This window comes from Octodon degus, unplaced genomic scaffold, assembly GCF_000260255.1.
Source record: "Octodon degus isolate 3935 unplaced genomic scaffold, OctDeg1.0 scaffold00071, whole genome shotgun sequence".
NCBI classification, from domain to species: domain Eukaryota; kingdom Metazoa; phylum Chordata; class Mammalia; order Rodentia; family Octodontidae; genus Octodon; species Octodon degus.
The window spans coordinates 4,792,602-4,797,169 of NW_004524647.1; the positions used below are offsets into that span (position 1 = coordinate 4,792,602).

Here is a 4,568-nt window from a genome sequence, read left to right on the forward strand (position 1 = left end):
AACAAAAAAAAAACAGTGCCCCTGAACCTCAGTCATCAAGTGTATAATCACTGTTCAACCAGTGTAGACACTGGAAGTCCCCAGCATCTCTCCTCAGGAGCCAGGACTGGTGCCCATCCAGCCAGTCATCATAAAAGAAGAAAGCACCCAGAGGAAGGCAAAGAGAAACCAAAGGAGGAGCTGCCCAAGCACAAGAGGAAAAGAAGTCTTGAGGAGGTGGATTTGGAAGACCATGAGAGCATCCAAAGAAAGAAAACCGAGATGGAAGCAGAACCTGCACAGGTCAGTACAGAAGAGCCTAAGCATTGAAAGAGAGGAAAAGCTGAGAGTTAGCTTCTAAGAAGGAGGACTGGAAGTGCAGAAAAGAGGAAAAAAAAGAGCAAAGTGAAGAAAGAACATAAGAAGAAATGCTCTGGGACCAATCTATCCTTGGATTTTGAAGCTCTTTAGTTGGTTCTCCTAAGATTAAAATTGAAAAAAAAAGTAGTTAAGGAGCTTGGTTTTAAGATATTCATGTTCATATCACTCCTGTGAAGAGGTAGGTTAATTCTATCGCAGGCCAGGTGAGCATGAAGTGTTTAGTTGCTTGTTCTCCAATGAGAAAATTACTTTTCCTCATTTTCTTAAAACATTTTTACATTTTTCTTACATTTGATAAAATTTCCCTTTAGAAGAGTGCTTCTGGTTTATTGAAATTGCCATGATGGTGGAATTATTTTCTCTTGGGAAATAATTTATTTTAAATTGGGGGGTTAATAGGCCTTGCAGAATCTATTTCTTGATTGGATTTGTTTTCAGCTTTGAGTTGGGTATTTTTGTGCTTTGATTTTCTTCATAAAGCAGTTTAGATTTTTTCCTCATTAACTTGCAGTATATTTTCTAGGTTGGAAAGTGGAAAATTAATAAATAATAATAATAAGCTTATGTTGCATATAATTCTAAAAGTTTTAGAGTCTTGATGGAATATCAGTTTATATTCTGGAGAAGTTTATAATAAGGTGTTTTACTAACAATAAAAAATTTGAAGAGATCAAAGGCTGTTGAAACCTAGCCATGGAGAGTCATGTCTGCAATCCCAGAGCTCTAGAACACTGCGATCTAGGCCAGTCTGGGTCACTTAGGGACTCAGTAAGATCTTATCTTAAGCAGAAATTAAAACTAAAATCAAAACTAAAAGAAAATAAGACCATCGAAAACACAGTAAACAAAAAAGTTTTACAAAACTCAGTGTGAAGATCCCAGATTTAATATCCAGCAGTACAACAAAACAAAACACATCTGAAGGGTTGACAGCCACAAAAGGCAAAGTGCAGCTATAACCTGCAGTGTGCTAGGAGAATCTGGCAGAAGGATTGAAGTAATATCTGCTAGACAAATACTGCAGGAGCTCTGGATTTACCTATAACATGACCAATAGGTATGCAACAAGGATCATGTTTGCAAATCTTTCACAGAGCACACTGATGAACAGTAACTCCGTCATCCCCTGCTGCTGTCTCACAGAGAAGACTTTTTGATGTTTATTGTAAACTTCTTAAATGTTCCAGAAGGGAACTGAACAAAATGATTGCACAAAGCATATAACTACCTCTGGAAAAACAGCAACAACTTTTCATTTTGGTAGATAAGTTCTCTGCTTCACAATACTCAGTTGCCAGGCCTTCTCACTTAAAACTAGTGAAATGCCATTGGAAATATCATTTTACTTCCACACAGCAACGAACCAGCCAAAATACTCAAACAGAAGCTGTAGTAGAAAGAGTCTCACAGAAATGTTTATCATCTCATGCTATGCAAGAAGAGTAGAGGAAGCTAATATGAGGTGAACATGAAGTGAAATTTAAAAATAAAGGCAAAGGAAGGAACAGAGAGAAACTGAGAGAAACAAGCAAAATATCTATATAGGAAATTATGTTATTGATAGCTTTTTAGATTTGTACTCCAGAGGGCCAGAAGAGGGTAGATTTGTTAAGCAGGCCCTCAGGGGAATGCTAGAAGTGAAGATGCATATATTGCTTCTACCATGAGCAAACTGAGGCACTGAAGGGCAAATACTCTTTCATAAAAGTGAATCCCAGTTCACTGGGAACATGCAGCTAATTTAAATTTGTAAATCTAAAATATGTAAAGAAAAATATTCATAAAATTTAAGGGAGAAATTTACATCTCCATAGTCATACTGGCCAATTTTAATACATTGCAGTTGAGATTGAGGAAGACCACTTTTATAACTTCTTGAGGTTTTAGATACTAAAACAAGATAAAGAAAACATAAAATAATCAGAAAAGAGGAAGTGAAATGATCATTATATTATAAGCAGCTAAATATATAGAAACAGAGGCAGTCAGATACAACTGGGCCCCCAGTGGAGCCAGTGCAGAAGACGTGATACCTTGCAACTATTGGGGAGACAGGCGCCTGTCTGAGGGCCAGGCCTCAAGACAAGAGGTAAAGCAAACCTTGAGAAAGCCAGGAAGAGCCACTAACTCAATCCACTTTAGGAAAATCCCCTGTGCTGTATTCATATCCACTTGCTATGTGACTTGCTTCCCCACTTGCTCCTGGGTTAATTAATTTTCTATGCTCAATCATACTCATAAACTTATTGGTTGACCTTAGTTTTGTCCCATTTCCCCCCACCTTGGACTCACCTTGCCTAGTGGTTTTGCTGTATAAATTCCCTAGGAAAGGCAGGGTCCTTTACAACCCATTCGGGTCCCCTCCTAAGTTTCTCTTAGAGGCTTCCCCCCCCCCCCTCCAATAAATATGTTCTGCTCTTAACCTCTGTTGTTCCTAAAAATTCATTCTTCAGTTTTAAAGAACACAACTTCATGCCAGGTATCTAGCAGGTTGGGACTTTTTTCCTCTGATATCACTTACTTATGTTGGTATTCTAAAAAAACTAATGAGAATTTGCAACATGAGTTGAAACATAAGATAATTGTTTTCTTTCTATAAGCCAAAAGTAAAAATTAGGAAGTAATATTTGAAAAGGATGTTTAACATAGAAAAATACATCAATATCTGAGCATAAATCTAGTAAAATAATTACAAGAAAATGTTTCCAAAACCATAGACAATAATTACTGAGAAATATTAAAGAATACAAAAATCATTAGATAGGAATTCCATACAGATTGTTAGGTAATAGCATGGGAAATCTGTGAGTTCAATTCACAGTTTTCAATATAGTCACAAATTATAATCTCAGGCAGAATTTTAGTGAAAACTGACAAAGCAACCCCAAATTCTATATGCAATTGTAAATAATCACAGAGCTCAAAGTATTCTCAAAGATAAAGGAACAAGTAAAAATGCTTCAATTCTACAGGGTACTGTAAGTACAAATACAAAGTAACTATAAGAGGCTTAATTTTTCTTTTTGAAAATCAGGGGAATGATCTTTTCCCTACTCTCACTTACATCATTTTCTTTTGTAAACTTGTAATTATAAATTTATGTGACTCATGTATGAATTAGCCTCATACTAATTTTCAAGCCCAGACTATCTTCCTCAAGGAATTGGGAGCCATCCAAATGAAAAGTAAATTTCAAGGACAGAGCATCTCTAGTGTCTGTGGCCTTCTGGCTCCAAGCTGCAAATTTGAAAATATATGCATACAAACATACATATATGTGCATGTAAAGCATAGCAGTTATTTTTAAAATTGAGATTACCTTTTCAGAAAAATGTATCCTGGTAATCTGCTGTTTTACTTACTTAGTAATTGTTACATAGTAATTTTATGAGTATGCTTAATTTTAGATAGTAAATTTGTGAGGTTTTCTGTATGTATTATAGTACAGTAAAGGGAAGTTGCTGTTTAGTTAGTATAGACAGTCAGTCTGGAAAGATGGAAATGGTCTTGAGGTGGAAAATGGAAGTGCTTGCAAAAGAGGGTAATGGTACTTAGAGTCACTGAAGCATAAGCTAAAACATGACTACAATGGTGCATTGTATGTGATTTTTTTATCATAAATAAAAACTTTCAAAATAAAATAAATAAAAGCAAAATAATGCATGAAGAAAACAAGAAAAAGAAGTGGATGATAGAGCATTGGCTAAATCACAAGGGAAGTATGTATCTGCATAGACTATGTCACTTCTTCTTGTTACTGCCTGGACTATCACACAGAATATTAGGCCATGTGGCACAAGGCAGGGAATAGCCAAAGGGTGCTGAGCAAACACCCGGCGTAACTCTTTTAAACTAGTAATGAGCCGGGCAGGGACCTCACAGGGTCAGGAAAGGATTCTTGGGCCTCAGTTCATGACTCCTTAGCTGGAGAAGTTAAAAAGTTTTCAGCTTTACTTCATGAGCTCTTATCACCTGCTGAAGGTGAAAGTATGTCTTTTTTCCTATCCTTCCTAACACTATCTAAAATGTGTTCTTCCCTTATCTTTCTTCTTTTATTGCAAGACCTGGGTACTCTATGACATTAGAGCAGGGAAAGAACCATGATGTCTCCAAGGACAAAAATTGCCAGTGGTATGTATCTTACACAAAGAAGAAGCTCATTAAAACATGAGTAATGGATTTCTAAAAATTCCTTAGATGTGGCACAA

The 4,568-nt window shown here is 36.3% G+C and overlaps 1 pseudogene; it reads left to right on the plus strand.

Moving 5' to 3' along the window:
* LOC111817817 overlaps positions 1 to 440 on the plus strand; it is an 828-nt pseudogene extending 388 nt beyond the window's left edge.
* The last annotated feature ends 4,128 nt before the right edge of the window (positions 441 to 4,568 follow it).